General features: G+C 45.2%; 1 pseudogene; it reads right to left on the minus strand.

The window, feature by feature from the left end:
* Positions 1-410: 410 nt before the first annotated feature.
* Positions 411-22,886, minus strand: LOC148007114 (sperm motility kinase Y pseudogene; annotated as a pseudogene).
* Between the last annotated feature and the right edge of the window lie 908 nt (positions 22,887-23,794).

Consider the following 23,794-nt stretch of genomic DNA (forward strand, 5'->3'; position numbering starts at 1 on the left):
TTCCTTGTTGCTACTCTTCTCACTGAAGATGCTTGTTGGTGAATGCATGGGACACTCATGGCACATTTGTGATAGTGGTAGTGCCCTGAGAGGACCAGGCACAGTTGACCTTCTTCCTCCTTTTGGATGAACCTTCTGGCCATAATGAGATACGTGACCTTGGGAGAATGACACCTGCAAGGTGCCTAGGACTGGCTGGCTTCCACTCCTCTTTCTTTGTAATCTAAAAGCAGCAGCAGGATCAAGGCTAGGAAATGGGGCTGCAATGGGACTCACTTGCTGTGCCTGGGCTGTGCAGCCATACCCCGGGAGAGCCTGCTGTTGTAGGAAGCAATAAGTTGCCATTTCCTCATTATATTTTCTTTTTATTAGGGAGTATTTTATTACAGAGGCTTGAAATCCCATGCATTTCATCGCACCAAAATTTCAGGGTCTGGCCTGAGGGGAAGCAGTTCTTCACAACGAACTGTGAACCCCTTCCCGTGTTCTTTGAACCAGGCGTGTTTCATCACCTCACTGGCTGTTGGTCTATACATTGGATTTACTGTTAGTAATTGACTAAGGAGGTTCTCCAGTTCTTCTGAAACCCCACAGGGGGCAGGATACACCCCTGCAACAACTTGTTTTTGTAATTCTTGGATGATCACAGAATCAAATGGGAGCTTTCCCACTACCATATAATACAAGACCACTCCTATTGTCCACATATCATTCTTCATCCCGTCATACAGAAGTCCAAGGAAGCGTTCCGGGAAACCAAAAGAATACGCACCGCAGTGCTGGTTTAGCATTTGTCCAGGTTGTGTTTCGGTGCTAAGCCCAAAGTCGATGACTTTGACCTTTTTGTTTTTACCAATCATTATATTGTCCACTTTCAGGTCTCGGTGAACAATCCCCTTTCCATGGCAGTAGCTCACTGCTGATAATATCTGTTCAAATATTTGCCGGGCCTCATCCTCCTCTATGTGCCCTGACTCTCTGATGTACTGGTAGAGTTGTTGGCCTTCCACCAGCTCCATTATGAGGTATATTCTAGTTTTGTTTTCAATGACTTGTAAGAGAGAAACAATGTTGGGGTGGTTGATCTTTCTCATTATGTTTTCTTCTGTCATGGCTGGCCGGAACCACTGCTTGTTCTTTCGGAGAACTTTGACCGCCACTTGGGTTCCTGTGAGCTGGTGGTGGGCCAGGAGGACCTTGGCATAGCTTCCTTTTCCAAAAGTCTTCAGTACTTTATATTGGGAATGAAAGGTTCCCTCCTGAGAGATACTGGGATCGGGACTAGAAGGAGGTAACTCCTCCTCAGTCTCTGTAGGCATTTTATCAGTACTAATGCTACCTAAAAGTAACAAACAAATGGAATCAAATAATGAAAAAGATGGAGCAATTCAGGAACTAAAATTACACATGTGGAACCTAAAAGAAACAAATGAAACAAAAAGAAAAAATAATAACAAAGAAAAGACTAGACTAGAAAAATAGAGTAAAATTATGAACAGGGGGAAATATGAAGAATCATAAGTAAAAGCCACCCAAATAACCATCCCCAAAAGAGAAAGCCAAGAGCACACAAATACTAAATGTAATGATGAAAATAAAAATCGTTATACTACAATAGGATTGGGCGGCCAAAGCTGATCAATACTGTGAATGGATTGTTTGAAGAAAAAGGTCAGATAAAAGAAATGAGAGGAGAAAGACTGAGTATAAGACAAAACAAACAAATGTAAAAAGCCAACACTTAAGGGAAAACTCCATTGAATTTCAGGACCTAGTGATCCACAAAAATCCACAACTCTCCAGAGCAAAATACTGAAAATTAAAATTAACCAACCATAAGGAATAAGGCAGTTAAATATCAGTGAACAGTCAACCTTAAACAAAAAGAGAGTCAAGGTGTCACAAAGGGCAAATTTGTATCAAGTCTAAGCCAATGATTGCTTGTACTCAATAAATAGAGAAACAGAAATAATGTAAAAGGATGAAACTGCAGGACATTGAAAATGGAGATAGAGTGAATCATCCGACTGCAGAACCGTAAATAATCAAAGCAATAATATAGCATGTGAGAACATAAAAACCACCACCAAAATGAATCCAGCAATCCATAATAAATAAATAAATAAATAAATAAATAAATAAATAAATAAATAAAACAAAACCACAATAAGGAAATAGTCAGTGGTCTTGAGAATATATGGCCTAATTCTTTCTTAGACACATAGAAAAAATATCAATCCATAAATAAGCAGCCAGCAGTCGACGTAGGCCTTTAATCTGATATTATGGGGTTGGCATATCAAATTCCTGGGAGCCACTGGAGACCCAAGACAGGTACTTGGGCAGCTGCAGGCCAGTGAGGGAGCCTGTCTTGAAAATGAGGTTGAGGACCTTCCTCAAGAACAGGAGCCGGGGTGACTTATAGCCTCTACACTCTTTTGCACTGAGGTGCAGGTAATATAGATACAAGGGGCAAAAGGGGATGGGCACGTGCGTGCACACACAAACACACACACACACACACACACACACACACACACACAGGCACACACACAGACAAATGCCCAGATTCATACAAAACACAATCACGTAGGAACAGGCACACACATACTTACACACAAGTAAACCTGGAAAAATGCACATCACAGACAAACACACACACACACACAGGGACACACACACACACAAAAGAGGTGGTACACACATACAAACATACACACAAACAAACCTGTAAACTCACACACTCCTACATATACTGACAAACACACAAGCAAAAGTGTACACACACTCACACACAGGCAAATCTGTTAGCACACACTCTCTTACACACACTGATACATACACATATACACAGTACAGTAAAATCCAATACAACCACACACAGCTCACAAGATACAAACAAGTCGCAGAGGGCTCCACTCCACACCTCCTCTCAAAGCACTCAAAGAAATCCAGGCCTTGCAACAGCTTAACATCTGTTGGCTGGGACGCCTCACAGTCGCTCCTCATGAGGTCACAATAGGACCTGTCATGACATGGTTGGGAAGGGCTTCAAGGCTCTGGCTTCTGTGGGCTATGGAGAATTTTAAGGCTTTTAGAAATCAAAGCCTGTAAGATGTTTACCTCTCCTCAGTTCTCTGTTTTGAATGTTTTCTATGCCTCCTGCTTCAAAGTCGTCATGTCTACACTCAGGGTGTCACTTTTTCATTGAATTCTGAATGATTAGCCTCAAACTAATGGTACACTGTTAAAAAAAATTAAAAAAAAAAACAAAGCTGTGTTTCTAAACTGACCCATCAAGATGACACTGATTTCATAAATCCTAGGAAAGGCTCTAGGTTATCATCAAACACCTGAGACAAAGCTGCAGGGATAGGCAGAGCACTTGCCTCCCAAGGGTAAGGAATTGAGTTTCAATCCCCCAAAACCCCCACGAATGTTGGGTGCATCAGCAAAGCCCATAAGCTCAGCATCTGTGGAGTGGGGAGGGGTTGGGGCTTGAAGACAGGTGGTCTGACATGCAGGCGTGAGGACCTGTCCAGAGGATGGCCTCTGACAGGACAGGGGGTAGTGGTATGCATGGACACCTAGGCACATAAGGGGGTAGGCATATACAGGCAGACACTTCCTATCACACAGAGGTTGGCATGATGTATAGAAAACCAAGTCCATCCTGAGTGTAGGGCTCACTTTAAATATTAAGGTCCAGTGATGGAACAGGCATGTATGAGGACAAGGAGCTCTGTGCAACCTGGGACCAGAAGGAACAGAGTGGCTATGCTGACACAGTTGAAATGAATTCTCAATCACAGTCTGTGACAGCCAGGTCACAGGACCCAGTCTGCTGTATTATTTGTGAGCAGCCAGTGCAGCCAGAAGCTAACTATTGAGCACTGACTGGCCCAAGCCCAGAAAGGGTCTCTGTTTCTCAGAGTGCTGGGGGCAGTGCAGTGTGTAGCGCTTTCCTTCTGAAGACTCTTCTGGGGTTTGGAGTCCCCTGTAGAGGACTCTCATGGCTGCAGACACTAAGCCTGGGAGGAAAGATCCTCATCTGTAGAGTTCACTGAAAGGCCTGAGAGCAGAAAAGGAAAGAAACAGCAAAATGTGCCACCTCTGCTCACTGTGGTTCAGCTTCTGCCTTTGCAGCTGAGCTCAGGTGCCCTGGAGTCCTCCCTAGCCTGAGTCAGTGATCTCAAGTTTAAGTCCCTACTTCCTGGTTTGTAGTATTAAACAAAGCACAGTTTCAGGCAAGAAAAGCTGTGAACGCCATCTAGACATTGTTGTCTACATTTGAGGGGGACTGTTGAGCCCCAAAGGGAGCAAGGGTTACAAGGTCAGGTATTATAGGAATGGCCAGGGTTGGAATCCAAGTTCCAATCTCCCTTTGCTCTGGGCAGAGGGTAGGACTGGCAATTGGTTCCTGCTGTGTACATGGGCAGAATCAAAGGGTCTTATGGGATCGCTGGCACAGACCTGCCCAAGCATGGCTTAGGGAGCCTCACACCAACTCAATATTTGATGTGTTCCCAGGTTTGTCTACCACCCTCAGCTGTGTGCCATTTTCCCTGCCTCGTGCAAGGGACTCTAAATATCTTCCTATAAAAGCGATCAAGGAGGAGTTGCACAAGGACAGGTGGGGCTCTGTGGGGAGGTTCACATGGGCTAACACATTAGAGGGCCACAGTCCCAGGACTGATGCTGGATGGACACTGTCCTCTGACATCCAACAGAGAGATCTTCACAGAGATCAAGAGAAGGCTTCTCTGAATAGCTGTGCAGAGCACCTCCGATTCATGGACTTAGGACTGACACCCATAGGATGCTTTTGAGGAGCCGATTGTGATTCAAGGGCTCATCTGCCTGGGTCCATGTGCCTCTAGAGATGAGCCCAGGACTTGGCTGTGACTGGTTATGGGGTCAGATCAGAGGATGGGAGGGGGCTTGTCCTTGGCTCCTGGGAGTAGAGCAATTTTTATTTCCCTGCCCCTACTTTTTTTGCTTTTCTTTCCTTGGCATAAGGAGGGACTGGAAGAAGTCTGTCTATGGGGAGTGAGGCTGGCTGGGAAACTGCTCGCTGTTCTACATTGTCATGCAGCTGGGGGCTTGGGGTTGTTGGCAGGATAACCTCTGCACCATTCCAGTCTGCTTCTCTCCACTTTATCCATGCATCCCTGTCCCTGCGCTGGGATACCTGGATACAAAAGTCCAACCTGTAGCTTCCAGTCCAGGGATGGAGTCACTCAGTGAATGGATTCCAGATGGTTCTGTGTAAAGCTGCATCGAACTGGGTAGTTACTGAACATGTGGGTACATGGAGGAGGATACTGCACTGCACCCACCCACATTTCATATAAAACCAATCCTCATGCTCAGGTACTAATTGGTTCTTTTTTATACCTTTCACCATTTTTGCTATTCACTGTACTGTGAAGGGTGAATTTTCATTGTTTCACTTCTGCAAAAAGACAGAGTTTAGCATTGGAGACTCCCTACAGCCTGGCTGGAAGGGAGGCCTACACCCATGTGTCCTTCTAGGAAAAAGCTCTTTCATAGGATGCCTCCCTGAGTCCCAGGATGTGTGGAGGGCTCTGTGCCCTACCCAGGGTTGACCTCAGTATATTAACGGGAGCAGAGGCTTCTCTCTGATAGAACAGTACCACCCTCCTGCAAGATGTCTATGATGGTTTGTATATGCTTAGCTCAGGGAGTGGCAATATTAGGAGGCGTGGTCTTGTTAAAGTAGGTGTGTCACTGTGGGCATGGGCTTTGAAACCCTTTTCCTATCCACATGCAAGCCAATCTTCCCCAAGCAGCCTTCAGATGAAGATGTAGACCTCTCACTTACTCTGGCACCATGACTGCCTGGATGCTGCCATGCTCCCAGCTTGATGATACTGGACTGAGTCTCTGAACCTGCAATCCTGTGTCCATTAATGTTGTCCTCATAAGAGCTGCATTGGTCATGGTGTGTCTGTTCTCAGCAGTAAACCCCTAACTGAGACAATGTCAATGTTCCCTGCTCCAGCTTCCTGGCTATAGAAGCTTCACACATGACCGGCATTCTCTTGGGATATGGGCCTAATAGGCTCTAGGCTGTCTGCTTGATCTGAGAGTGCTAGGACATCCTGCTCCTAAGGGCATTGTTACTGTTCCCATGCAATACTGTGAAAACATCAGCAGGCTCCTGCTTTCTTACCCCCCTGAACACAATGCTGCCTTTTCCAGGAGTGGATCCAACAGCTCTCAGAACCTCCTCAGGAACTACGTGTTTCCCAAGGATTACCTGCACTTGCTTACACACCCCTATCCTGTGTTCTGAAAACTTTTCAAAGCCCATTCTTCTGAGACTGGTGAGTTCAGGACAGTAGTCCCAAGTGTCTTGTCCTACGCTGACAGTTCATTCTCATGAGGCATCACCTGCACTTGACAGAGGATTTTTCCAAGGGGCATTGGATTTGCAGGAGAATTGTGTGTGCTGACTCCTGTCAGACCAGCACAGGATAGCATCAAGGCCCCATTTGCTCTTGATTTTAAAACTCATGGTCTTGGCACTGTCTTGTTGGTATTTAGGTCCCTGTCAGTCCCTAATTTAATTTTAGCATGGGAACCCAGGGCAGTTGTCTACAAAGATATTCCTAGTATGGACCACATCTTCACCGTGCCATACGTAAAGCACAACAAAACACCAGGCAGGCAGAGAACCCTCAGGGGCTGGAACTGGAATGTTCAAACACTCTGGCTTGACCTTGGCCAGCAGAGATTCAGAGAACAGCTTCTATGTAGGAAGATCTCCTTCCTCCTCTCAGAGTTTAGGACATCTAGAGGTAGGCTAAGGTGCTGGCACACATGTGAGCAGGGTCAGGACTCTGGGCTTGTTCAGTGTCAAAGCCTCCCTGCCACCCCTGTATCACAGTCACAGCAGCCCATCTCATGAGAATTCTAGGGCTGCTAATATCCTGGATGAATAATCCATGTTCTGCTGCTAGTTTCTTTGCTTCCACATGGACAACTGAGAGAAGGGATTGATTAAATGTAGGTGAGGAAGCCCTGCAAATATCTACTTGGTGTTACCAAAGACAATGGGTTCTGACTGGCAAGATCTTTGAATTAGATTTTGAAAAATGCCACCTCGGGACAGTTAGTAGGTACTATCAGGAAAGTGCAGCGTGATGGGCACTATGGGACAGGATCCCTGAGGCTGCTGCAGTGGGACAGGGTCGTTGGGGCAGGTAAAACTGAGTAGGAACCCTGAGCCAGGAACAACAGGGCAGGGACCCTGGTTCAGTTACAACAGAGCAGGGATCCTGGGGGAGATGCAATGGGGCAGGAGTCCTGGGGAAGGGATCTTGTAGTAGTGGCCCTGTGGCATGTGCAACTGACAGGGACCCTGGGGCAGGTGCACTGTGACGTGCACCCAAGCTGGAATGTTCAGACAGGTGTGTTTGCTTCATGCAGCTGCTGTCTGAAGTAGAGGACACTGGCAACTGCCCCAGAGGGGATTTTGGGAAGTCCTTCCAAGAATCCCTCAGCTCCTAACTGAGAAGCTATACATTCCACAGATGGGCCTTTAGATGAGCAGATTCTAAGGGGGCTCCCTTCAATGAACAGCCAAAGAAAGCAGAAATATAGAACAAGCAATTGCAGCAGCCATGTCCAAGGTGTTTAGCTCAGAAAAGTAGGACTGGAAGAAACTGATTAAGTCAAATCACTTATCTGTCTATCGATCCATCCATCCATCCATCCATCCATCCATCCATCCATCCATCCATCCATTTCCCTGAGGGAAGTCAGCTTTTCTTTCTGAGAAGGTCAAAGCAGCGCTCCCTTGTGGTGACAATGAGGATTGCAGGCAGTGAGATAAGTGGGTATTTATTTATTTATTTATTTATTTATTTATTTATTTATTTATTTACTTATTGCATGATCTGTGATAGACTGCCACTTGTGTCCAGTCCCCATCTGCATCACCTGTACAACAAACCCAGTCTCAGTGTGACACAGAAGAGGCCTAACTGGAAAGTATGTCCTCTCTCTAAGGGACACTGTACGATAACATACTCTGGACTGCAGGTCAGACAAGGCCTGTGTTTAGGAGACTTGTGGACAGATGAATGTCTGTGAGTCTGGACTTAGACTCTGTGGAGGGCTCAGGTCACCTGACTGTCCTGAAGCTTCCCACTGTGATTTATTTCCCTCCTACAGAGTCAGCCACCTGAGCAACTGCATTTCCTGGTTATCCCCTAATCCTCTTACACTGTGTAGAGTGTTCAATCTCAGGGAGGGCCTGGGAATCTGAGAGACACCACTGAGCCCCCTGAGCCTGGCTGACTCAACCTGAGGCTACTCTGTGTGTCTTCATTTTGCTCACCCTCCAGAGACCTCAAAAGTCAGCAGTGAGCTTGCTGAGAGGTCAGGAACCTCCATATTGGCCCAAGAGCAACTGTCCTTTTTACAGGTTAATCCACAGAGCTTGTAATTCTGATTGGTGAGACAGTCTGGAAGAGTGAAAGATGTCACCTCCCAAAGACAAGTGCTGTGCTAGTGGACACTGAGGAACTTCAGGGATCAAACCCTTCCCCATTCTTCTCCACCCTCTCTTGTTCTTCCTTGAGATGTTTCCTGCAGATCTAGAAGATCCAGGCAATCCATGACATGGGTTTGAACATTTTCTCGACATTTTATTCATTGCCTGATAACTAAGACAGGGTAAAATTTATTTATTTATTTATTTATTTATTCATTTATTTATTTATTTATTTATTCATTCATTCATTCATTCATTCATTCAATCATTTGTTATACATACGTACAGGGTAGCTGTATTTAGAAAGACCAGAGAGGGCATCAGATGTCATTAGAGACATTTGTGAGCCTCCATGTGTTTCCTGGGATTTGAACTCAGGACCTCTGGAAGAGCATTCAGTGCTCTTAGCCACTTACCAATCTTTCCATTTTCCAGGCTAACTTTTTTTTTATTAACCTGAGTATTTCTTATATACATTTCGACTGTGACTCAGGAGGTGTGCCCTTGCTGGAGAAAGAATGCCAGTGGGGCTGGGCTTTGAGGTTTTAGTGCTCTGCACCACTCCCTGTGCACTCTCTGCTTTGTACTTGTGATTCCAGATGTGAGTCCTCTGCTTCCTGCTCCTTCCACCGTGCCCTGTAGTCATGGAACTTAACCTATGGTAACAGGTGGTCTGTGAAATAGGATCACTAATCGCCTACATGTTTTATAGTTTGCTGTGCTCATGGCATTTCTGTCACAGAAATACAAAGGTAACTAATGCAGAAGGGGATGTAATAGAGCGGACTCTTGCTCTGTGATACCTGACCATGCCAGTTTGTGCTTGTTACTTGTTTTGGAAAATATGCAAGAATTCAGAACTTTGAACTAGAAGTGGCCCAGTGCTCTAAGAAGAGTATAATGGGGTATACTGGCAGGAGCTTGGGAGTCAGGAGTGCCAGACCTATCCAGAATGTGGAAGCCCAGGACAAGGGGATTCAGAAGGCAATAATATTTGTAACTGGCCTGGGATAATTTGTATGATGCTTTTACAAAAATGTGGCTTCCTTCAGCCCACATCGTAAAAACCTACCTGAGGCTAAATTAAAAAGTAATAAACAAATTTCTTCGATGAAAATTTGAAGAGAGCCCAGTATGGCCTCTGTTATACTGAGGTTATAGGACTTCAATGAAAAAGAGCAAATGGGGCAAATAGAAATGCAAAATGTATAGTTTACAGAGAAAAAGACACTGGGAAGATTAATATTATAGCCAATGCCTAGGCCAGAAGAGAGCCTGCAATTACTTAGGAGATTAGAACCTTAATAAGAGGCCATGTCTCCTCAGGTGATGACATCACTCAATGAACCTCGTAATCTGTGGTAGAAAGTGACTTACTTAGGGTTTTCCGGCTATTAACAGACACCATGACCAATGCAAATCTTATAAGAAGAAAACTGCTTTGGGTTTGGCTTACAAGTTCAGCAGTTTGGTTCATTATCATCAAGGTGGGAGCATGGCAGCATCTAGGCAGACATGGTACAGGAGGAGCTGGGTGTTCTACATCATCATCTGAAGGCCGCTACTAGAAAACTGATTTTCATGCAGCTAGGACAAGAAACATAAGGGTCACATCAACAGTGACACACTTCCTCAATCAAGGCTACACCTATCCAATGAGGGCTCATCTGCAAATAGTCCCACTCCCTGGGCTGAGCATATTCAAATCAACACAGGAACATTAGGCATTTTCAGTTCCTGAATTCACCTGTGATCAGAAGCTGCTGCTACTGTGGGTCATGGGGCCCAGGGCTTTCCAGAAATCAGGCATCTTCTCATGTACTCTCATCAGTCACTGGGAGTAAGGAAGCTCAGCAAAGGACTGCTGTGTGGGCTGAGAAAACTGAGAAAGTCTGCTTGGGAAGGTGTGTCAATCTTCATCTCCACATGGAGATAGCATGGGGGTTACCTGACCTTACCTAACCACGTTTCATGTTTGGTACCCCTGGATCATATTCATTGTCAGGTAGGAAAGTGTTATTTGGCACCCAATGTCATGTTGTGCTATCATGTACCCAAAGTTGATAGATGACTTAAGAATGTAGGCTTGAAAGGTATCCAGTTTCTAATCTGGGAAGGAGAACAGCAGGCCTGAGAGGAACAGGCCTCATGTGCAGAGGGATGTACCATCTGTACATGGTTGGGAGAAGCTCACAGAAGGTTAGTCAAACATGTCTATCCAGTAGAGGTTAGTTAACTGTGAAACTATCACTAAGAGTAAAGGTAAGTTTGAACTCTGAGGAAGAGAAGGTTTGTTGCCATTGTTTGTGGACCATGCTTCAGAGGTGATGAGACACAGAGAAACTGTGTCTTGGGTTCATGCCACGAAGCGTGCTAGCTGAGCACTTCACATCTTAAGTTGTGTATATCGTCAGGGCCCTTACACAAAGGTGATCTAGTGACAGTGTCTTGCTTTATTTGTAGCAATCACATGAATTTAAATTTCCTACTTGTTCTTGTTCTTAAAAACTCACTGATTAGTTTTAGCTGAGACTCCTGGGAGACTTTTCTCTCACATGTTCTTACAAGTTTTAAAGATTTGGTGATTAACATAAATAACTATTCATAGGTCAACACAGGGCCCACACTGACCTCACCTTGCTATCTGGAACTGTTACTCCTGAGCCAAGGGTCTCAAGGGTCTCTGCCTCAGAAAGAAATGTGGTAAAGTGATTTCATAATCTATTCACATTCCTTGTGTCATCCAGAACATCTGCTAGAATGAGAGGATCCTTCTCTGCTCAGGACAATGTAGCTAATGATTCCCCAGGAGGAAAGAAAGGGCCACTACCTGCCTCTGTGGGGCAGTCCCTGGTGTTCACGGTAATGTCCCCCAACAGTCCCACCTTGAATCTGCTGTTCCACTTGAGCATGGAGCCTCCCTTTTATTCTGGGAGATAAACAGGAATCTCCAGCTAGGAACAGTGGTCCAAACATGAGGTTAAGTGAAGGCAGTTAGAATGGGGTATATACATTAAGGGTTTCTGATTGAATGATTCTGAACTTAATGTACTTCCTACTAGAGTCATCTGTAAGTGATATGTAAGCTCTGTATTAAAGTGTACCTTTAGGTCCAAGATTTCATGGTAGGTCAATGCCCTACACTCTCTTAAAGATAATTTAAGAACTGCATAAAGAAGAGAAAATACTGATCAGAAAATGTTCCTAGGTGTACAGGACTGGTTTACATGTGCAAGTCTCTGTGCTCAACTCCAAGAGCACACAATATGCATTAGAAAGTAGATGATAAGAACTCTCTCTCTCTCTCTCTCTCTCTCTCTCTCTCTCTCTCTACCTCACTTTCGATCTATCACTCTCTCATGGGTGTGTGTGTGTCTGTGTGTGTGTGTGTGTGCATGTGTTTGTGAAGCTGTGTCTGTGTGTCTGTCTGTCTGTCTGTCTCTCTCTCTTTCTCTCTCTCTCTGTCTCTCTCTCTCTCTGTGTGTGTGTTTGTGTGTGTGTGTGTGTGTGTGTGTGTGTGTGTGTGTGTGTGTGTGAAGGTGAGCTGAGGGTCTGCATGCCGAGTTGGAAAAAGGATCCCATGTTGATTGACTCCCACCTTGACAAGTATCTTGTTGTTGGGATGACCAGCATGTGACTATTGGGACAAGATAGAAGTATTTACAAAGCCAACAGTTTTGACCGATTTATGCAAATTAGGGCAGATTTGAGAGTACACTTAAGAGTTTTAAACTTTGTTTGAAAAAACTAAACAGTGTTCTTGGAAGAGTTTCTTTGGAGTAGACCGCCAAAGGCCAAATTTTATCTGATTGTTGGTGAGCACCTGTGGGTTTTTGTGTTCCTTATGTAGTATCCCTTAGGTTTGGGTCAGACAATGTAAACCTTATCATTTCCACTGTTTTTAACATCTCAAATGATGTCCAACGTTCTAGGTGCCAATCCACAAATGCCCACTCCTACATCTTCTCCCTCCTCCCTCCATTTTGCCACTATGATGCTGCTCCTAAACTCACCCAACTTTTCGAAACCCACCACTCCAGCCTCCTCCTATGTTCGAGCATCACATCTCCACAGGACCAAGGGCCTTCCATCTCATTGGTTTCAAATAATGCCATCCTCTGATATATATTGGTTGGTGGTCTATTTTCTGGAAGCTCTGGGTCATCAGCCAGCATATATTGTTCTTCCTCTATTGCAGGACCTCCTCTGTCACAGGACATCCACTGTTTAAGCACCACCACTACCTCAGGAAGTCCACTGTCTGTGTGTCAACTCCACTGTTACAGGACCACAAGTGTCTCAGCACTTCAACTATCACAGCACTTCTACTGCTCAGGAGCTCAAGAGTCTCAGCATCTCAAGTGTCACAGGACCTCCTTTGTCCAAGAACCGGACTGTCCATGCAACACTACTATTGCAGGACTTCCACTGTAGGAGCACTACAACTGTCTCACGACACCCACTGTCCTATAACCTCCACTATCCCAGGAATTCCACTGTCGTAGCACCACCCGTAGCAACTAAAGTGTTTCAGGACATCAACTGAAGCAAGTTCTCCCATGATTCTGCAACTTCACTGCCACAGGATCTCTACAGTGACAGGAATACCCCTGTATCAGCAATTCCAATTTTGCAGGACCTCCACTGTAGCAGAACCTTCAATTGTGCAGCAGCTCCCCTGTAAGTAGATTGACCGCCACGATCTCAGTGCCTCCACTTTCAAAGGACCTTCACTGTCCCAGAACCGGCGCTATTTCAGTGCCTCCACTGTCGCAGGACCTACCTCTTCACAGGATCTGCACTGTTGCAGCAACTGTAATTTCAATTTTTCAAAGTCATTGCTGGTTATTAGATTTGAGGCTGAATGAAATGTGATGCTACTTTTGACAGCATAAGAATTTGTTCTATAGCTCTTGTGATAAATGCCGTGTGTGCTAGGACCAGTAACCTATGGAAGACTTCATGAGCTCATACCACTCTCCACCTCACTTTGTGGAAGCTGGTGTTTTTAGAGTGTGATAAACTTCAGGTGCATGGATTCATTCAGCTGCACCACGCTCTATAGTGTGCTACACAGCAGTCATATTGAGTCCTTGCTGGGAAGAGAAGAAATCCAGAAGAGGGAGAAGGCTTGGGTTGGGGGAAGAATCATAAAATACTTAGAGGATATAAGAAGGTAAGAATTATGGGGAACTGGAAAACAGAGCCAGAGGAAGAATGAGCACAGAGCAAACTGGGAAGGACAAAGTACAAAGGCACATGGGTTTTGCCATCTGCGTGTTCTCTGGACAATCTCCCTTGGCCTCATTTCTGGGAGAAAACTCTTCCTCCACCCCCTTGTAATGTTTCATTCTTGAAGGAAAGCAGCAACACAACTTCATCAGTGAATTTCCCCATTGGAATTGGTTCATCCTTTAATGCCTCTGGGAAATCCCCAGCTGGGGATTGTCCTGCTCTCTGCTGAGAGACAGCAGGAAAGTAGGTTGTCCTCTGTTTTCTCGTTGCTACAGCTCTTCTAAGTGTGGATGATTGTTGAGTGAAGACACAGGACACTTCTGGTTTGTATGTATGCTTTGTTCACTGTGGGTGTTGTCGGGAGTGTCCTGAAAAGAAGAAGGGCATGCCCAATGGCTCTTTGCTTCCTCTTTGACTAGCCTTATGATCATAGAGATACACTAGGCCATTGGAAGATGAGGAGAACAATGTGTCTATGTTGTGTTCACTTCTATTCCTATTTAGTCCTAGAGGGAAATCAGCAAGGGTAGAGAATGGGACCGTAACTGGACAAAGCTGCTGAGCCTGTGTTGTGAAGCAATTCCTGTGAATAACTTGCTGTTACATTAAGCAATAGGATGCCATGTTCTGGTTATACCTTTTTGATGCAATGAATCTATAATATTTTACCTAAAACCTCAATATATTACGTTTCTTCCTCTTTAGAGTATCTGGCATGGGAGGGATCACTTCTTCATAAGGATTTGTGAACCTCTTCCAGTTTTCATTGACCAGGGGTACATCATCACCTCTGAGACTGTCAGCCCATAGTTTGGATTGACTTTTATTAAGAGGCTAAGCTGCCTCTTCTGACACCCCACAGTGAGCAGGGTACACACCTGCTACAACCTGTCTTCTGAACTGTTGTATGACAACAGAGTCAAATACAACAGTGAAATATAAGCCTACTCCTAAGATGCATACGTTGTTGTTTTTTTGTTTTTTTTTTTTTTGCACCATCATAAAGTTGTCCTAGGAAGAGATCAGGTGCACCAATAGGGTAAGCACCATGCTGCCAGTTCAGCATTTGCCCAGGTTTGTCTTGAGTTGAAGGCCAAAGTCGATGCACTGAATTTTCCGTTCTTCTCTAACAAAATATAATCTGGTTTCAGGTCACTGTGAACTTATACAGTGCCCATAGCCATAGATAAAGCCTGCTAACATTTGCCTAAATATTTCCTTGGCTCCTTCCTCCTCCCCTGGAAAGATTTTCAGATGTATTTGTAAAGCTCTAAAATTTCAACCAGTTTCACGATAAGTTATTAGAATTGTCTCAGACTCAATTGGAGAAGCAAGATGATGTTGGGGTGGATGAAAAACTTCACTATATTTGCCATGGTCATGTTTGGCTGACACCATTGCTTCTTCTTTGCATGCACTTTGATAACTCCTGTAGCAGAACTTCCACTCTCCCAGCACCTGAACTATCCCAAGACCTCCACAGTCAAAGGACCAATATTGTGGTAGGGCGTCTGTGGTCAGGCAACTCCTCTGTCTCAGACCCTCCAAATTGCAAGACCTTTACGGGCACTGGAAGTCACTGTCCCTAAACTTCCACTGTTGGAGTACCTCAACTATAACAAGGACCTCTACTATTGTACAACCCCCTTGTCATAGCACGTCTATTGTTACAAAGTAGTCCACTGTCAAAGGACCTCCAGGGTCTCAGCTCTCCACTGTTACAGGATCTCTACTGTCTTAGGACCACTGCTGTTGGAGGACCTCCTGTCTCTCAGCAACTTCAGTTTGTTGGAGCTCCTCTATCAGAGGACATTTACATTTTCTGTACTTCCAGTGTCACAGCTGTTATAGAACCTCCATTCTCACAGGACATCCAGTGCGTCAGTACCTCCACTGTCCAAGGACTTTTATATTGTAGGACCTCTACTGTCCTACAGAATGTCCACTGTCGCTAGATTTCCACTGTCACAACACCGCAACCATTACAAGAACTGCAATTTTGGCATGACCTCCAGTGTTCCAGCCCATCCAGTGTCATAGGACCTCCACTATCACAGGACGTCCACTGTCTCAACAAGGCCAATTTAAAGGACCTCTACTATAACAGGATTTCCACTGTAGCTGGACTTACACTGTTGCAGTACCTCAACTGTTGCAGGACCAACAAGGTTGCAGGACATAGACCCTCTCAGCAGCTAGAATTTGCAGGACCTCTACTGGCACAAAAATTCCACAGTTGCTGGAGCTCCACTGTCACTGCAAATGCACTGTCTCATGATATTCACTGTTGCTGGACCAGTAGTGTGGCAGCACATCCATTTTTGCCAAGCCCCTCCACTGACGCAAGACTTCCACTTTTGTAGCACCTTCACGGTCCAAACAAACCAACTCCTGCAGGATCTCCATTGTCTCAGGGCATTCACTAATGCCAGCTCTCCAATGTTGTAGGATATCCACTTTCACAACAGCTAGAATCTTGCAGGACCTCTACTGGCAAAGACAGTCCACTGCTGCTGGCTCTCTACGGTCAGTGCCAATGCATCGATTCATGACCTCCATTGTCACAGGACCTCCACTTTTGTAGGACCTTCACTGTCCAGGCAAACTGCAGGATCTCCAGTGTCTCAGGACATTTACTGGTGCAGAGCCTCCCTTTATTCCAGACTTCAACTATTCCAAGGTCATCTACACTGTCTTAGGACCTCCAATATTGCAGGACCTCAAATGTCCCAGGACCTCAGGTGACATAGCACCTCCATTGTCCCAACACCCTTACTGTCTCAGAACCTCAATTTTCCCACGACCTGTTCAGTTGCATGACCTCCAAAGTTGGAAGAACTGCACGGTATGAGAGCCTCAACTGTTGCAGGACCTCCAATGTTGTAGGAACACAATATTCCTACACTGGACCTACACTGTCCATCACCTTCACTTTCCTAGCACCTCCACTCTCACAGGACCTACACTGTTGCAGGAACTCCATTGTCTGAGCACCTGCATGTCTCAGGACCTCGAATGATCCAGAACCTCTAATGGTGCAGGACCTCCACTGTCACCAGACTTCCACTGTCTCAGGACATCCACTCTATCACCAACTAGACTTTTGCAGAACTTCTACTGGAACAGGATCTCCATTGTGGCTGGTCTTACATTGTCTAAGGCCTCCACTATCACAGACTTTCAGATGAATTTGTAAAGCTGTAGAACTTCAAAGAGCTCCATGAGAAGGTATAGACGTGTCTCAGACTCAATTCCTTGGTGAAGCAATATGATGTTGGGGTGGATTAATATCTTCATTATATTTGCCATGGTCTGGTCTGGGTGGCATCCTTGCTGCTTCTTTCCATGCATTTTGATAACCATTGTAGCAGTACTTCCACTGTCCCAGAACCTGCACTACCCTAAGAACTCCCTTGTCACAGGACATCCACTGTGGTAGTACCTCGGCTGTCAGGAAACTCCACAGACTCAGTACCTCCAAACTGCAAGATCTCTACTGGCACAGGAATTCTACTGTCCCTGAACATCCACTGTCACAGCACTTCAACTGTTTCAAGGACCTCTATTGTCGCAAGACCTCCTATATCACGGTTATAAGGACCTGCATTGTCAAAAGACCTCCATTGTCTCAGCCCTTCCACTTTCTCAGGACCTCCAAGCTGCAGGAACTCTACTGGCACAGGTTATCCATTCACACTGCTTTTCCACTGTTGCAGGACCTCAACTGTTATAAGGACCTCCGCTGTGGCAGGACTTTCAGTGTCTCATCAACTTCATGGTGAGCAACACCAATGTGCAAGACCTCTACTAGCACAGGATATGCACAGTATCTATACTTAGACTGTTGCAGTACCTTAACTGTTGCAGGACCTCCAATTTAGAACATGCACTCTTTTAGCAGCCAGACTTTTGCAGGACCTCTACTGGCACAATAATTCCTCTGTTGTTGGACCTCCACCATCAGTTCAATGGCACTGACTCATGACATCCACTGTTGCAGGACCTCCAATGTTGAAGGATGTTCACTGTTGCAGGGCATTCCCTGTCAAAGGACCTCTGTTGATGCGGGATCTCCACTTTCACTGTTCTAGCAAACCAACTATTGCAGAACCTACAGTGTTGGAACAACTGCATTCTATCAGGACATTTACTGTTGCATGACCTGTATTGTGGAAACACCCCCATTTTTACCAGATCTCAGCTGTCCCAGGCCCATCTCCACTGACTGAGGACCTCCAATAATGCAGGACATCCAATATTTCAGGACCTCAAATGTGCCAGGACCTCAACTGATGAAGGATCTCCAATATCGCAGCACCAAAACGGTCACAGGACCTCCATTGTCCCATCACCTTTACTGTCCCAGCACCTCCACTCTCACATGACCTACAATGGTGCATAAACTCCAATGTCCGAGCAACTGCACTGTCTCAGGACCTCGATTGTTCCAGAACCTCCAATGGTGCAGGACCTCCACTGTCACCAGATCTCCACTGTCTTAGAACATCCACTCTATCACCAACTCGACTTGTGTAGAACCTCTCCTGGCACAGCATCTCCATTGTGCCTGGTTTGACATTGTCTCAAAACTTCAGCTATCACAGGAATTCCACTGTAGCAGGGCCTCCTCTGTCTAAAGACAACCCCTATTGCAGGACCTTTACTGTGCAAGGAACTCCACTGTTGCAGGACATCCATTCTTGCAACACCTGCATTGTCTCAGGACCTCCACTGTACCAATCCCATCTCCAATGTCTCAGGACGCCCACTCTTTCAGGACCTCCACTGTTGCATGATCTTGAATGTAAAAGGACCTTCGCTATCTCAGTGCCTCCACTGTTGCACGAACTACAATGTCTCTCAGTGCCTCCACTGTTGAAGGACCTACAATGTCACGGGTGCTGCACTGTTTTATCAACACCACTATCACTTATTACAAGGCTTTGCTGGTTATTTATTTTGAAGCTTAATGGAGAATGATGTTACTTTTGACAAAATAAGAATTTGTTCCAAACCGCTTGTGATTAATTGCCATATGTGCAAGGATCAGTTGCCCCTAGAAGATTGCATGAATCCACAGGCCTCTAGACCTCACCTTGTGTGAACCGTTTCCTTTTGGTGGTGATACCGTCCTGGTAAAGGCATGGGGTAACAGGACAACTCTGACGTCTGGGGTACACATCAGTCATATTGAGTCCTTGTTCGGAAGAGGAGAAATCTAGAAGAGGGAGAAGAATTGGCGGAAGAATCATACAGTACTTAAAAAGTTAAGACAGAAACAATTTTGCAGAAATGGATACCAGAGACAGAGCTAAGCAACACAGAGCAAACTGGGTAGAACAAAGCACAAAGGTACCTGTCCTTGCCTGCCTGCCGCTTATTTTTTGGATGCTGTCTCCAGCCCTCATTTCTCAGGAGAGATACTGTCCTGTCCCAGGAGAGTTTTCTTGCTTGATTGAGCACAGGAACACTGCTTCATTTGGATATTCCTAATTTCTTGGACCATCCCTTGAATCCTCTTAGCCAGCCACTGATGGGGACAGACTCGCCCTCTCCTCATGCACAGAGAGATAATAGGTTGTCTTCTGTGTTCTCATTGATGCTCCTGTTCGGCCTGAGGCTGCTTGTTGAATGAAAGAAGAAGACACTCTGGCATGTATGTTTTGTCCAGGTCATCTGTAGTGGCCTGAGAAGAAAGCCAGTCCCAGTGGTTCTTCAGAAAGCTCTATGACTAGAATATGGACAAAGGCATAAATGAGGCCATGGGGTTGACAAGTCCAATGTGTCAATGGTGGGTTGGTTTCCACTCCTCTGCAGTCCAGTCCTAGAGGGACAGCAGCATAATCATTAAGGGTAGGGAATGGAGCCATTACAAGACTCACTGTCTGAGCCTGGGTATGAAGCCAGGCATCAGAATAGCCTGTCCTTCCAGTAAGCAGTTGGATGCCATGATCCGCTTAGACTTTCTTTGATGTAAAGAATCTTTATGTCTTGTGTTTTGAATGGAACATGTTGCACTACATCCAAAATTCCAGGGTGTGGCCTGAGAGGTATCATTTCTTCATAGGGATTTGGGAAACGCTCCCAATCTTCTTTGAAACAGGGGTGCATTATCATGTCTGTGACTGCTATTTCTGGGTTTGACTGTTATTAAATGCTAAGCAGGTCATCTAGCTCTCTTGAAACCCCACAGTGGTCAAGATGCACACCTGCCACAACCAGTCTTTTCAGCTCTTATATTAAAACAGAGGTAACTTTTTCAGCTACCATAAAATATAAGACTAACATTCATATGTGGTTCTTTGGACCATCATAAGTATAACACAGGAAGAGTTCAGGGGCATCAAAAGTGTTAGCACTGTAGTACAGGTTCAGCATTTGCTCTGGTTTGTCTTGGGTACTAAGGCCAATGTCGATGATTTTGACTTTATTGTTCTTATCCAACATTTTATTTGTTTTGAAGTCCTGTATTTATTCTGTGCCCCTGACAGTAGATCCAGGCTGCTAATATCTGCATAAGTATTTCCCATGCCTTGTCTTTCACTATGTAGCCATACTTTCAGATACAGTTATGAAGACATTGAGCCTCACACAGCTCCATGACAAGGTATCTACTTGTTATCGTCTCAATTATTGAAGATGATGTTGGAGTGGTTAACCACAATTGTCATCATTGCCATGATCATTATTGGATGGCATAAGTGCTTCTTCCTAACAACGACTTGGAGGCCACTGTAGCAGGACATCCACTGTCTTAGCACCTGCTTTTTCCCCACACCTCCACTGTGCTGACTGTCCAAGCCTATTTTGTGCTGTCTTGCCTGGGAACTTCCTGCCTTTGCAGAAGGAAGTAGGATGCCATGGTCTGGTTATAATTTTGTTCAGTTGAAGTGTCCTTAGTTTCCGGCACTTGGAATCCTATATATTCCATTGCTCTTATACTTACAGGGTCTGGCCTGAGGGGGATCAGTTGCTCATAGGGATTTGGGAACTGCGTCTAGCCTTAGTTGAACTAGGGTTGCATCATGACCACAGTGACTTTTGGCCTATATCTAGGGTTGACTGTCATTAGGAGGCTAAGTAGGTCCTTCTGACACCACACCAGAGGCACCACACACTCCTGCTACAACCTGTCTTCTCAACTCTAGAATGAAGAGAGAGTCAAATGGAAACTTTCTGACTGCCATGAAATATAAAACTCCACATAAGCGTCAAATTTAGTTCTTTGGAACGTCATAAAATTTGCCAAAGAAGAGTTCAGGAACACAAAAAGTATAAGTACTGCAGTGCTGGTTCATCATTTACCCTGATTGGAATGGGATACTAAGGCCAAAGTTGGTAATTTTGACTTTCCCATTGATGTACAACACAATATTCTTTGGCTTTAGGTGCCTGTGAAATATTGTGTGCCCAAAGTAGTAGCTCATCACAGCTATTATTTACACAATATTTTGCTGGCCTTGCCTTGCTCTAGGTAGCCATACTTTTGGGTGTATTTGTAAAGCTGTTGCCCTTCAACCAGCTCCATTATTAGATGTATTGTTTTGGTCTAAATTACTTGAAGAATCGAGATGATGTTGCGGTGATCAACCATCATCATCACTTCCATGGTCATTGCTGGCTGGCATTATTTCTTCTCTAATACAAGGACTTTGTTGGACACTGTCACAGAAACACCAGTGTGGTAGAAACTCTGTTGTCAAATCAACTCCACATTCTCAGGGCCTCCAAATTGCAGGGCCTCTCCTGGCACAGGACATACACTTCCCCTGTACTTCTACTCTCACAGAGTCTCAACTTTTCAGGACCTGCACTATTGTAGGACCTTCTCTGTTGCAGAAAATTGATTCTCTCAGCAACTAGTATGTTGCAGGACCTCAGCTCGCAGAGAAATTCCACTGCCGCAGGACCTGCAATGTCAATGTAAATCTAGAGTCTCAAGACCTCCACTGTTGCAGGAGCTCCAGTGTTGTAGGATGTCCAATTTTGCAGGGCCATCACTGTCAAAGGACCTCCTCTGTCACAGCCTAGACCTTCAGACTTAACTCTAAAACTAGTGGCATTCAAGTAGCACCATGACAAGGTATTATCTTGTCTCAGACTCAATTCCTTGCGTAGTGAAATGAAGTTAGAGTGGTCAAAAATTATCATCGTTACAAGCACTTTGATGTGCACTGTAGCAGGACATCCACTGTTCCAGTGTGGCTTCTGTCCCAGTACCTCCACTATCACTGGACCTCCAGTGTCATAGGACCTTCTCACTAACAGCGGCTGCATTGTCAGGACCCTCAATTTTCAGGACATCTACTGTCACAGTATGTGTACTGTTGCTGGACTTTCATTGTCACTGCACCTAAACTGTCACAAGGTCATCCAATGTCACAGAGCAGTGTCACAGCACCTCTACTCTCCCAGGACCCCACAGTCACAGGACCTCCAATAACTTAGGAAATCCAAGTTCCATTACCTCAACTGGCACAGCGTGTCCACCCACTGATGTTGGACTTTCACTGTGGTAGCACCTCAACTATCACATGAAGCCCACTATTGAACGACCTCCACTTTTCAGGACATCTATTTCCTCTGAAACTAGAATTGGCAGGACCTCCTCTGTCACAGTACGTCTACTGTCGAAGCACTTCCACTATCACAGGACCTCTAGTGCTGCAAGGCTTTCACTATTATAGCATTTCTATTGTCGCCACACCTCTACTGGCTCTCCTACACCTGTACTGTCCCATCACCTCCTAGGTCAAAGATCCTGACTCGTGCATCAATTGAAGTTTTTCAAGACCTCCACTGTAGCAGCATATCCACTGTCCCAGCTGCTACTCCACTGTCAAAGAACCTGAAATGTCTTAGGAACTCCACTGTTACAGGACCTCAACTGATGAAGCACCTCAACTGTCACAGTACCTCCACTCTTGCAGTACCTCCAAAAACTCAGCCACTCCACTGTCACAAGTCTTCCAATTTGAAGGAACTCGACTGTTGCAGCACCTCCACAGTTGTCGAAGCACCATTGATATGGCACTGGGACCTCCATAGCTTCTACTCTATATTCTGAGGACCTCAACAGTTGAAACACATCCACTGTCCCAGGACCTCCATTGACAATGGACCTCATTGTGTCAGGAACACCACTTTTGCTTGGTCTGTCCCTAAAGCCTCTGGGTTGGCACTAGCTGAGGACAGACTTTCTCCCTACTGAGGCATACCAGGAGAGTAGATTGGCTTCTGTGTTCTTATTGCCATTGTTCTTCTCAGTGAGGCTGATTATTTAGTGTATTCAGGCGACACTGGAGGCATGGATGCATGTTTCTCCAGTGTGGGTGTCATCTGGGGTGGCCTGAAGAGAGAAGGGCAGCACCAGGTGCTCTTATGCCTAATCATGGACTAGTTTATGGCCGCAGGGAAACAGAAAGCCATTGGAGGATGATGAGACCAGTGTGCTTAGGGTGGGGTAGCTTCCACTCCTCTTGAGCCCAAAGGGAATGAATCATTTTCATCAAGGGTAGGGAATAACTGAACTCAATGTGTGAGCCTCTGTTGTTCAGCCTTGCACCTGGAGAACTTGCCAGGACAGTAAGCAACATGATCCCACGGGTTGATTATACATTGTAATATCTTAGGCTCTGGACTCAGTATGTTCCATGTTGTCCACAATTACAGGGTCTTGTGTGATGGAGCTCAGTCCTCATAGGGATTTGAGAAGGCCTTCCGGTCTTCCTTTAACCAGCGGTACATCATCACATCAGTGACTGTCATCCTATATTTCATGTTGAGTATCATTAAGAGGCTAAGCAGGTTATCCATCTCTTCTAACACCCAACAGGTGGCAGAATACAATTGCCACAACAAGTCTTTTCAAATCTAGTATGAATACAGAGTAAAGATCTTAACTTTTTAAGTACCATGTAAAACTAAGGTCCAAATGTCATTTTGTGGACTATCATAAAGTTTGCTGGGCAAGAGTTCAGGAATTCCAAATGACAAAGCACTACAGTGCCAGTTCAGCATTGCCCTGGTTCAACT

The sequence above is a fragment of the Rattus norvegicus genome, chromosome 1 (genome assembly GCF_021556685.1).
Source record: "Rattus norvegicus strain SHRSP/BbbUtx chromosome 1, alternate assembly SHRSP_T2T, whole genome shotgun sequence".
NCBI classification, from domain to species: domain Eukaryota; kingdom Metazoa; phylum Chordata; class Mammalia; order Rodentia; family Muridae; genus Rattus; species Rattus norvegicus.